The following is a 9,246-nucleotide window of genomic DNA, read 5'->3' as shown; positions in this document are numbered from 1 at the left end:
AATTTGGTGGCGGCGATCTGGAAATGCCCTCGGGCTGCAGCTCCCTGGTGTTAGAGTGCATCGCTGCATTCGGATCCTTTATAAGGATTTAACGCGCTTATGCTGATGGGTGCGATCATACCAACACTAATGCACCGGATCCCATCAGAACTCCGCAGTTAAGCGTGTTTGGGCGAGAGTAGTACTAGGATGGGTGACCTCCTGGGAAGTCCTCGTGGTGCACCGCTCTCTTTTTCTTCGGATTTTTTTTTTTTGTCGCCGGGCTTACCGTTTACGGCGGTCCAGCACGCTCGCTTCGTAGGCTTAGTCTGCCCCAGGCCAAAAATACGAGCCGCTGAACTCGTTTTGGGTGCTAATTTGGTGGCGGCGATCTGGAAATGCCCTCGGGCTGCAACTCCCTGGTGTTAGAGTGCATCGCTGCATTCGGATCCTTTATAAGGATTTAACGCGCTTATGCTGATGGGTGCGATCATACCAACACTAATGCACCGGATCCCATCAGAACTCCGCAGTTAAGCGTGTTTGGGCGAGAGTAGTACTAGGATGGGTGACCTCCTGGGAAGTCCTCGTGTTGCACCCCTCTCTTTTTCTTCGGATTTTTTTTTTTTTGTCGCCGGGCTTACCGTTTACGGCGGTCCAGCACGCTCGCTTCGTAGGCTTAGTCTGCCCCAGGCCAAAAATACGAGCCGCTGATCTCGTTTTGGGTGCTAATTTGGTGGCGGCGATCTGGAAATGCCCTCGGGCTGCAACTCCCTGGTGTTAGAGTGCATCGCTGCATTCGGATCCTTTATAAGGATTTAACGCGCTTATGCTGATGGGTGCGATCATACCAACACTAATGCACCGGATCCCATCAGAACTCCGCAGTTAAGCGTGTTTGGGCGAGAGTAGTACTAGGATGGGTGACCTCCTGGGAAGTCCTCGTGTTGCACCGCTCTCTTTTTCTTCGGATTTTTTTTTTTTGTCGCCGGGCTTACCGTTTACGGCGGTCCAGCACGCTCGCTTCGTAGGCTTAGTCTGCCCCAGACCAAAAATACGAGCCGCTGAACTCGTTTTGGGTGCTAATTTGGTGGCGGCGATCTGGAAATGCCCTCGGGCTGCAGCTCCCTGTTGTTAGAGTGCATCGCTGCATTCGGATCCTTTATAAGGATTTAACGCGCTTATGCTGATGGGTGCGATCATACCAACACTAATGCACCGGATCCCATCAGAACTCCGCAGTTAAGCGTGTTTGGGCGAGAGTAGTACTAGGATGGGTGACCTCCTGGGAAGTCCTCGTGTTGCACCCCTCTCTTTTTCTTCGGATTTTTTTTTTTTGTAGCCGGGCTTACCGTTTACGGCGGTCCAGCACGCTCGCTTCGTAGGCTTAGTCTGCCCCAGGCCAAAAATACGAGCCGCTGAACTCGTTTTGGGTGCTAATTTGGTGGCGGCGATCTGGAAATGCCCTCGGGCTGCAGCTCCCTGGTGTTAGAGTGCATCGCTGCATTCGGATCCTTTATAAGGATTTAACGCGCTTATGCTGATGGGTGCGATCATACCAACACTAATGCACCGGATCCCATCAGAACTCCGCTGCTAAGCGTGTTTGGGCGAGAGTAGTACTAGGATGGGTGACCTCCTGGGAAGTCCTCGTGTTGCACCCGTCTCTTTTTCTTCGGATTTTTTTTTTTTGTCGCCGGGCTTACCGTTTACGGCGGTCCAGCACGCTCGCTTCGTAGGCTTAGTCTGCCCCAGGTCAAAAATACGAGCCGCTGAACTCGTTTTGGGTGCTAATTTGGTGGCGGCGATCTGGAAATGCCCTCGGGCTGCAGCTCCCTGGTGTTAGAGTGCATCGCTGCATTCGGATCCTTTATAAGGATTTAACGCGCTTATGCTGATGGGTGCGATCATACCAACACTAATGCACCGGATCCCATCAGAACTCCGCAGTTAAGCGTGTTTGGGCGAGAGTAGTACTATGATGGGTGACCTCCTGGGAAGTCCTCGTGTTGCACCCCTCTCTTTTTCTTCGGATTTTTTTTTTTTGTCGCCGGGCTTACCGTTTACGGCGGTCCAGCACGCTCGCTTCGTAGGCTTAGTCTGCCCCAGGCCAAAAATACGAGCCGCTGATCTCGTTTTGTGTGCTAATTTGGTGGCGGCGATCTGGAAATGCCCTCGGGCTGCAGCTCCCTGGTGTTAGAGTGCATCGCTGCATTCGGATCCTTTATAAGGATTTAACGCGCTTATGCTGATGGGTGCGATCATACCAACACTAATGCACCGGATCCCATCAGAACTCCGCAGTTAAGCGTGTGTGGGCGAGAGTAGTACTAGGATGGGTGACCTCCTGGGAAGTCCTCGTGTTGCACCGCTCTCTTTTTCTTCGGATTTTTTTTTTTTGTCGCCGGGCTTACCGTTTACGGCGGTCCAGCACGCTCGCTTCGTAGGCTTAGTCTGCCCCAGGCCAAAAATACGAGCCGCTGAACTCGTTTTGGGTGCTAATTTGGTGGCGGCGATCTGGTAATGCCCTCGGGCTGCAGCTCCCTGGTGTTAGAGTGCATCGCTGCATTCGGATCCTTTATAAGGATTTAACGCGCTTATGCTGATGGGTGAGATCATACCAACACTAATGCACCGGATCCCATCAGAACTCCGCAGTTAAGCGTGTTTGGGCGAGAGTAGTACTAGGATGGGTGACCTCCTGGGAAGTCCTCGTGTTGCACCCCTCTCTTTTTCTTCGGATTTTTTTTTTTTGTCGCCGGGCTTACCGTTTACGGCGGTCCAGCACGCTCGCTTCGTAGGCCTAGTCTGCCCCAGGCCAAAAATACGAGCCGCTGATCTCGTTTTGGGTGCTAATTTGGTGGCGGCGATCTGGAAATGCCCTCGGGCTGCAGCTCCCTGGTGTTAGAGTGCATCGCTGCATTCGGATCCTTTATAAGGATTTAACGCGCTTATGCTGATGGGTGCGATCATACCAACACAAATGCATCGGATCCCATCAGAACTCCGCAGTTAAGCGCGTTTGGGCGAGAGTAGTACTAGGATGGGTGACCTCCTGGGAAGTCCTCGTGTTGCACCCCTCTCTTTTTCTTCGGATTTTTTTTTTTTTTGTCGCCGGGCTTACCGTTTACGGCGGTCCAGCACGCTCGCTTCGTAGGCTTAGTCAGCCCCAGGCCAAAAATACGAGCCGCTGATCTCGTTTTGGGTGCTAATTTGGTGGCGGCGATCTGGAAATGCCCTCGGGCTGCAGCTCCCTGGTGTTAGAGTGCATCGCTGCATTAGGATCCTTTATAAGGATTTAACGCGCTTATGCTGATGGGTGCGATCATACCAACACTAATGCACCGGATCCCATCAGAACTCCGCAGTTAAACGTGTTTGGGCGAGAGTAGTACTAGGATGGGTGACCTCCTGGGAAGTCCTCGTGTTGCACCCCTCTCTTTTTCTTCGGATTTTTTTTTTTTGTCGCCGGGCTTACCGTTTACGGCGGTCCAGCACGCTCGCTTCATAGGCTTAGTCTGCCCCAGGCCAAAAATACGAGCCGCTGATCTCGTTTTGGGTGCTAATTTGGTGGCGGCGATCTGGAAATGCCCTCGGGCTGCAACTCCCTGGTGTTAGAGTGCATCGCTGCATTCGGATCCTTTATAAGGATTTAACGCGCTTATGCTGATGGGTGCGATCATACCAACACTAATGCACCGGATCCCATCAGAACTCCGCAGTTAAGCGTGTTTGGGCGAGAGTAGTACTAGGATGGGTGACCTCCTGGGAAGTCCTCGTGGTGCACCGCTCTCTTTTTCTTCGGATTTTTTTTTTTTGTCGCCGGGCTTACCGTTTACGGCGGTCCAGCACGCTCGCTTCGTAGGCTTAGTCTGCCCCAGGCCAAAAATACGAGCCGCTGAACTCGTTTTGGGTGCTAATTTGGTGGCGGCGATCTGGAAATGCCCTCGGGCTGCAGCTCCCTGGTGTTAGAGTGCATCGCTGCATTCGGATCCTTTATAAGGATTTAACGCGCTTATGCTGATGGGTGCGATCATACCAACACTAATGCACCGGATCCCATCAGAACTCCGCAGTTAAGCGTGTTTGGGCGAGAGTAGTACTAGGATGGGTGACCTCCTGGGAAGTCCTCGTGTTGCACCCCTCTCTTTTTCTTCGGATTTTTTTTTTTTGTCGCCGGGCTTACCGTTTACGGCAGTCCAGCACGCTCGCTTCGTAGGCTTAGTCTGCCCCAGGCCAAAAATACGAGCCGCTGATCTCGTTTTGGGTGCTAATTTGGTGGCGGCGATCTGGAAATGCCCTCGGGCTGCAACTCCCTGGTGTTAGAGTGCATCGCTGCATTCGGATCCTTTATAAGGATTTAACGCGCTTATGCTGATGGGTGCGATCATACCAACACTAATGCACCGGATCCCATCAGAACTCCGCAGTTAAGCGTGTTTGGGCGAGAGTAGTACTAGGATGGGTGACCTCCTGGGAAGTCCTCGTGTTGCACCCCTCTCTTTTTCTTCGGATTTTTTTTTTTTTGTCGCCGGGCTTACCGTTTACGGCGGTCCAGCACGCTCGCTTCGTAGGCTTAGTCTGCCCCAGGCCAAAAATACGAGCCGCTGAACTCGTTTTGGGTGCTAATTTGGTGGCGGCGATCTGGAAATGCCCTCGGGCTGCAGCTCCCTGGTGTTAGAGTGCATCGCTGCATTCGGATCCTTTATAAGGATTTAACGCGCTTATGCTGATGGGTGCGATCATACCAACACTAATGCACCGGATCCCATCAGAACTCCGCAGTTAAGCGTGTGTGGGCGAGAGTAGTACTAGGATGGGTGACCTCCTGGGAAGTCCTCGTGTTGCACCGCTCTCTTTTTCTTCGGATTTTTTTTTTTTGTCGCCGGGCTTACCGTTTACGGCGGTCCAGCACGCTCGCTTCGTAGGCTTAGTCTGCCCCAGGCCAAAAATACGAGCCGCTGAACTCGTTTTGGGTGCTAATTTGGTGGCGGCGATCTGGTAATGCCCCCGGGCTGCAGCTCCCTGGTGTTAGAGTGCATCGCTGCATTCGGATCCTTTATAAGGATTTAACGCGCTTATGCTGATGGGTGCGATCATACCAACACTAATGCACCGGATCCCATCAGAACTCCGCAGTTAAGCGTGTTTGGGCGAGAGTAGTACTAGGATGGGTGACCTCCTGGGAAGTCCTCGTGTTGCAGCCCTCTCTTTTTCTTCGGATTTTTTTTTTTTGTCGCCGGGCTTACCGTTTACGGCGGTCCAGCACGCTCGCTTCGTAGGCCTAGTCTGCCCCAGGCCAAAAATACGAGCCGCTGATCTCGTTTTGGGTGCTAATTTGGTGGCGGCGATCTGGAAATGCCCTCGGGCTGCAGCTCCCTGGTGTTAGAGTGCATCGCTGCATTCGGATCCTTTATAAGGATTTAACGCGCTTATGCTGATGGGTGCGATCATACCAACACAAATGCATCGGATCCCATCAGAACTCCGCAGTTAAGCGCGTTTGGGCGAGAGTAGTACTAGGATGGGTGACCTCCTGGGAAGTCCTCGTGTTGCACCCCTCTCTTTTTCTTCGGATTTTTTTTTTTTTGTCGCCGGGCTTACCGTTTACGGCGGTCCAGCACGCTCGCTTCGTAGGCTTAGTCTGCCCCAGGCCAAAAATACGAGCCGCTGATCTCGTTTTGGGTGCTAATTTGGTGGCGGCGATCTGGAAATGCCCTCGGGCTGCAGCTCCCTGGTGTTAGAGTGCATCGCTGAATTCGGATCCTTTATAAGGATTTAACGCGCTTATGCTGATGGGTGCGATCATACCAACACTAATGCACCGGATCCCATCAGAACTCCGCAGTTAAGCGTGTGTGGGCGAGAGTAGTACTAGGATGGGTGACCTCCTGGGAAGTCCTCGTGTTGCACCCCTCTCTTTTTCTTCGGATTTTTTTTTTTTGTCGCCGGGCTTACCGTTTACGGCGGTCCAGCACGCTCGCTTCGTAGGCTTAGTCTGCCCCAGGCCAAAAATACGAGCCGCTGATCTCGTTTTGGGTGCTAATTTGGTGGCGGCGATCTGGAAATGCCCTCGGGCTGCAGCTCCCTGGTGTTAGAGTGCATCGCTGCATTCGGATCCTTTATAAGGATTTAACGCGCTTATGCTGATGGGTGCGATCATACCAACGCTAATGCACCGGATCCCATCAGAACTCCGCAGTTAAACGTGTTTGGGCGAGAGTAGTACTAGGATGGGTGACCTCCTGGGAAGTCCTCGTGTTGCACCCCTCTCTTTTTCTTCGGATTTTTTTTTTTTGTCGCCGGGCTTACCGTTTACGGCGGTCCAGCACGCTCGCTTCATAGGCTTAGTCTGCCCCAGGCCAAAAATACGAGCCGCTGATCTCGTTTTGGGTGCTAATTTGGTGGCGGCGATCTGGAAATGCCCTCGGGCTGCAACTCCCTGGTGTTAGAGTGCATCGCTGCATTCGGATCCTTTATAAGGATTTAACGCGCTTATGCTGATGGGTGCGATCATACCAACACTAATGCACCGGATCCCATCAGAACTCCGCAGTTAAGCGTGTTTGGGCGAGAGTAGTACTAGGATGGGTGACCTCCTGGGAAGTCCTCGTGTTGCACCCCTCTCTTTTTCTTCGGATTTTTTTTTTTTGTCGCCGGGCTTACCGTTTACGACGGTCCAGCACGCTCGCTTCGTAGGCTTAGTCTGCCCCAGGCCAAAAATAAGAGCCGCTGATCTCGTTTTGGGTGATAATTTGGTGGCGGCGATCTGGAAATGCCCTCGGGCTGCAGCTCCCTGGTGTTAGAGTGCATCGCTGCATTCGGATCCTTTATAAGGATTTAACGCGCTTATGCTGATGGGTGCGATCATACCAACACTAATGCACCGGATCCCATCAGAACTCCGCAGTTAAGCGTGTTTGGGCGAGAGTAGTACTAGGATGGGTGACCTCCTGGGAAGTCCTCGTGTTGCACCGCTCTCTTTTTCTTCGGATTTTTTTTTTTTGTCGCCGGGCTTACCGTTTACGGCGGTCCAGCACGCTCGCTTCGTAGGCTTAGTCTGCCCCAGGCCAAAAATACGAGCCGCTGAACTCGTTTTGGGTGCTAATTTGGTGGCGGCGATCTGGAAATGCCCTCGGGCTGCAGCTCCCTGGTGTTAGAGTGCATCGCTGCATTCGGATCCTTTATAAGGATTTAACGCGCTTATGCTGATGGGTGCGATCATACCAACACTAATGCACCGGATCCCATCAGAACTCCGCAGTTAAGCGTGTTTGGGCGAGAGTAGTACTAGGATGGGTGACCTCCTGGGAAGTCCTCGTGTTGCACCCCTCTCTTTTTCTTCGGATTTTTTTTTTTTGTCGCCGGGCTTACCGTTTACGGCAGTCCAGCACGCTCGCTTCGTAGGCTTAGTCTGCCCCAGGCCAAAAATACGAGCCGCTGATCTCGTTTTGGGTGCTAATTTGGTGGCGGCGATCCGGAAATGCCCTCGGGCTGCAACTCCCTGGTGTTAGAGTGCATCGCTGCATTCGGATCCTTTATAAGGATTTAACGCGCTTATGCTGATGGGTGCGATCATACCAACACTAATGCACCGGATCCCATCAGAACTCCGCAGTTAAGCGTGTTTGGGCGAGAGTAGTACTAGGATGGGTGACCTCCTGGGAAGTCCTCGTGTTGCACCCCTCTCTTTTTCTTCGGATTTTTTTTTTTTTTGTCGCCGGGCTTACCGTTTACGGCGGTCCAGCACGCTCGCTTCGTAGGCTTAGTCTGCCCCAGGCCAAAAATACGAGCCGCTGATCTCGTTTTGGGTGCTAATTTGGTGGCGGCGATCTGGAAATGCCCTCGGGCTGCAACTCCCTGGTGTTAGAGTGCATCGCTGCATTCGGATCCTTTATAAGGATTTAACGCGCTTATGCTGATGGGTGCGATCATACCAACACTAATGCACCGGATCCCATCAGAACTCCGCAGTTAAGCGTGTTTGGGCGAGAGTAGTACTAGGATGGGTGACCTCCTGGGAAGTCCTCGTGTTGCACCGCTCTCTTTTTCTTCGGATTTTTTTTTTTTGTCGCCGGGCTTACCGTTTACGGCGGTCCAGCACGCTCGCTTCGTAGGCTTAGTCTGCCCCAGGCCAAAAATACGAGCCGCTGAACTCGTTTTGGGTGCTAATTTGGTGGCGGCGATCTGGAAATGCCCTCGGGCTGCAGCTCCCTGTTGTTAGAGTGCATCGCTGCATTCGGATCCTTTATAAGGATTTAACGCGCTTATGCTGATGGGTGCGATCATACCAACACTAATGCACCGGATCCCATCAGAACTCCGCAGTTAAGCGTGTTTGGGCGAGAGTAGTACTAGGATGGGTGACCTCCTGGGAAGTCCTCGTGTTGCACCCCTCTCTTTTTCTTCGGATTTTTTTTTTTTGTAGCCGGGCTTACCGTTTACGGCGGTCCAGCACGCTCGCTTCGTAGGCTTAGTCTGCCCCAGGCCAAAAATACGAGCCGCTGAACTCGTTTTGGGTGCTAATTTGGTGGCGGCGATCTGGAAATGCCCTCGGGCTGCAGCTCCCTGGTGTTAGAGTGCATCGCTGCATTCGGATCCTTTATAAGGATTTAACGCGCTTATGCTGATGGGTGCGATCATACCAACACTAATGCACCGGATCCCATCAGAACTCCGCTGTTAAGCGTGTTTGGGCGAGAGTAGTACTAGGATGGGTGACCTCCTGGGAAGTCCTCGTGTTGCACCCGTCTCTTTTTCTTCGGATTTTTTTTTTTTGTCGCCGGGCTTACCGTTTACGGCGGTCCAGCACGCTCGCTTCGTAGGCTTAGTCTGCCCCAGGTCAAAAATACGAGCCGCTGAACTCGTTTTGGGTGCTAATTTGGTGGCGGCGATCTGGAAATGCCCTCGGGCTGCAGCTCCCTGGTGTTAGAGTGCATCGCTGCATTCGGATCCTTTATAAGGATTTAACGCGCTTATGCTGATGGGTGCGATCATACCAACACTAATGCACCGGATCCCATCAGAACTCCGCAGTTAAGCGTGTTTGGGCGAGAGTAGTACTAGGATGGGTGACCTCCTGGGAAGTCCTCGTGTTGCACCCCTCTCTTTTTCTTCGGATTTTTTTTTTTTGTCGCCGGGCTTACCGTTTACGGCGGTCCAGCACGCTCGCTTCGTAGGCTTAGTCTGCCCCAGGCCAAAAATACGAGCCGCTGATCTCGTTTTGGGTGCTAATTTGGTGGCGGCGATCTGGAAATGCCCTCGGGC

General features: G+C 52.6%; 26 non-coding genes across 26 annotated transcripts; all 26 read left to right on the top strand.

Moving 5' to 3' along the window:
• The first annotated feature begins 107 nt into the window (after window positions 1–107).
• LOC126731672 (5S ribosomal RNA) lies at window positions 108–226 on the top strand. Its single transcript, XR_007658914.1, has one exon. It is a non-coding gene; the product is annotated as a 5S ribosomal RNA (ribosomal RNA).
• Window positions 227–461: 235 nt separating this feature from the next.
• On the top strand, window positions 462–580 carry LOC126732152 (5S ribosomal RNA). Its single transcript, XR_007659332.1, has one exon. It is a non-coding gene; the product is annotated as a 5S ribosomal RNA (ribosomal RNA).
• A 236-nt stretch (window positions 581–816) lies between these two features.
• Window positions 817–935, top strand: LOC126731347 (5S ribosomal RNA). Its single transcript, XR_007658594.1, has one exon. It is a non-coding gene; the product is annotated as a 5S ribosomal RNA (ribosomal RNA).
• A 235-nt stretch (window positions 936–1,170) lies between these two features.
• LOC126732140 (5S ribosomal RNA) lies at window positions 1,171–1,289 on the top strand. Its single transcript, XR_007659321.1, has one exon. It is a non-coding gene; the product is annotated as a 5S ribosomal RNA (ribosomal RNA).
• Window positions 1,290–1,524: 235 nt separating this feature from the next.
• Window positions 1,525–1,643, top strand: LOC126731614 (5S ribosomal RNA). The gene has a single exon (XR_007658858.1). It is a non-coding gene; the product is annotated as a 5S ribosomal RNA (ribosomal RNA).
• Window positions 1,644–1,878: 235 nt separating this feature from the next.
• LOC126730567 (5S ribosomal RNA) lies at window positions 1,879–1,997 on the top strand. Its single transcript, XR_007657837.1, has one exon. It is a non-coding gene; the product is annotated as a 5S ribosomal RNA (ribosomal RNA).
• A 235-nt stretch (window positions 1,998–2,232) lies between these two features.
• Window positions 2,233–2,351, top strand: LOC126731618 (5S ribosomal RNA). Its single transcript, XR_007658862.1, has one exon. It is a non-coding gene; the product is annotated as a 5S ribosomal RNA (ribosomal RNA).
• A 235-nt stretch (window positions 2,352–2,586) lies between these two features.
• Window positions 2,587–2,705, top strand: LOC126731551 (5S ribosomal RNA). The gene has a single exon (XR_007658796.1). It is a non-coding gene; the product is annotated as a 5S ribosomal RNA (ribosomal RNA).
• Window positions 2,706–2,940: 235 nt separating this feature from the next.
• On the top strand, window positions 2,941–3,059 carry LOC126731726 (5S ribosomal RNA). The gene has a single exon (XR_007658968.1). It is a non-coding gene; the product is annotated as a 5S ribosomal RNA (ribosomal RNA).
• A 237-nt stretch (window positions 3,060–3,296) lies between these two features.
• On the top strand, window positions 3,297–3,415 carry LOC126730647 (5S ribosomal RNA). The gene has a single exon (XR_007657912.1). It is a non-coding gene; the product is annotated as a 5S ribosomal RNA (ribosomal RNA).
• A 235-nt stretch (window positions 3,416–3,650) lies between these two features.
• Window positions 3,651–3,769, top strand: LOC126731671 (5S ribosomal RNA). Its single transcript, XR_007658913.1, has one exon. It is a non-coding gene; the product is annotated as a 5S ribosomal RNA (ribosomal RNA).
• A 235-nt stretch (window positions 3,770–4,004) lies between these two features.
• LOC126732129 (5S ribosomal RNA) lies at window positions 4,005–4,123 on the top strand. The gene has a single exon (XR_007659310.1). It is a non-coding gene; the product is annotated as a 5S ribosomal RNA (ribosomal RNA).
• Window positions 4,124–4,358: 235 nt separating this feature from the next.
• On the top strand, window positions 4,359–4,477 carry LOC126732117 (5S ribosomal RNA). The gene has a single exon (XR_007659299.1). It is a non-coding gene; the product is annotated as a 5S ribosomal RNA (ribosomal RNA).
• Window positions 4,478–4,713: 236 nt separating this feature from the next.
• On the top strand, window positions 4,714–4,832 carry LOC126731617 (5S ribosomal RNA). Its single transcript, XR_007658861.1, has one exon. It is a non-coding gene; the product is annotated as a 5S ribosomal RNA (ribosomal RNA).
• Window positions 4,833–5,067: 235 nt separating this feature from the next.
• Window positions 5,068–5,186, top strand: LOC126731292 (5S ribosomal RNA). Its single transcript, XR_007658543.1, has one exon. It is a non-coding gene; the product is annotated as a 5S ribosomal RNA (ribosomal RNA).
• Window positions 5,187–5,421: 235 nt separating this feature from the next.
• LOC126731724 (5S ribosomal RNA) lies at window positions 5,422–5,540 on the top strand. Its single transcript, XR_007658966.1, has one exon. It is a non-coding gene; the product is annotated as a 5S ribosomal RNA (ribosomal RNA).
• A 236-nt stretch (window positions 5,541–5,776) lies between these two features.
• On the top strand, window positions 5,777–5,895 carry LOC126730828 (5S ribosomal RNA). The gene has a single exon (XR_007658092.1). It is a non-coding gene; the product is annotated as a 5S ribosomal RNA (ribosomal RNA).
• A 235-nt stretch (window positions 5,896–6,130) lies between these two features.
• LOC126731280 (5S ribosomal RNA) lies at window positions 6,131–6,249 on the top strand. Its single transcript, XR_007658532.1, has one exon. It is a non-coding gene; the product is annotated as a 5S ribosomal RNA (ribosomal RNA).
• Window positions 6,250–6,484: 235 nt separating this feature from the next.
• Window positions 6,485–6,603, top strand: LOC126732105 (5S ribosomal RNA). Its single transcript, XR_007659287.1, has one exon. It is a non-coding gene; the product is annotated as a 5S ribosomal RNA (ribosomal RNA).
• A 235-nt stretch (window positions 6,604–6,838) lies between these two features.
• LOC126731346 (5S ribosomal RNA) lies at window positions 6,839–6,957 on the top strand. Its single transcript, XR_007658593.1, has one exon. It is a non-coding gene; the product is annotated as a 5S ribosomal RNA (ribosomal RNA).
• A 235-nt stretch (window positions 6,958–7,192) lies between these two features.
• On the top strand, window positions 7,193–7,311 carry LOC126732093 (5S ribosomal RNA). The gene has a single exon (XR_007659276.1). It is a non-coding gene; the product is annotated as a 5S ribosomal RNA (ribosomal RNA).
• A 235-nt stretch (window positions 7,312–7,546) lies between these two features.
• Window positions 7,547–7,665, top strand: LOC126732082 (5S ribosomal RNA). Its single transcript, XR_007659265.1, has one exon. It is a non-coding gene; the product is annotated as a 5S ribosomal RNA (ribosomal RNA).
• A 237-nt stretch (window positions 7,666–7,902) lies between these two features.
• On the top strand, window positions 7,903–8,021 carry LOC126731344 (5S ribosomal RNA). The gene has a single exon (XR_007658592.1). It is a non-coding gene; the product is annotated as a 5S ribosomal RNA (ribosomal RNA).
• Window positions 8,022–8,256: 235 nt separating this feature from the next.
• LOC126732070 (5S ribosomal RNA) lies at window positions 8,257–8,375 on the top strand. The gene has a single exon (XR_007659254.1). It is a non-coding gene; the product is annotated as a 5S ribosomal RNA (ribosomal RNA).
• A 235-nt stretch (window positions 8,376–8,610) lies between these two features.
• LOC126731538 (5S ribosomal RNA) lies at window positions 8,611–8,729 on the top strand. The gene has a single exon (XR_007658783.1). It is a non-coding gene; the product is annotated as a 5S ribosomal RNA (ribosomal RNA).
• Window positions 8,730–8,964: 235 nt separating this feature from the next.
• LOC126732058 (5S ribosomal RNA) lies at window positions 8,965–9,083 on the top strand. The gene has a single exon (XR_007659243.1). It is a non-coding gene; the product is annotated as a 5S ribosomal RNA (ribosomal RNA).
• Window positions 9,084–9,246: the final 163 nt, after the last annotated feature.

Source organism: Quercus robur, chromosome 5 (assembly GCF_932294415.1).
Source record: "Quercus robur chromosome 5, dhQueRobu3.1, whole genome shotgun sequence".
NCBI lineage: Eukaryota > Viridiplantae > Streptophyta > Magnoliopsida > Fagales > Fagaceae > Quercus > Quercus robur.
This window is presented reverse-complemented; position numbering and strand designations above follow the sequence as displayed.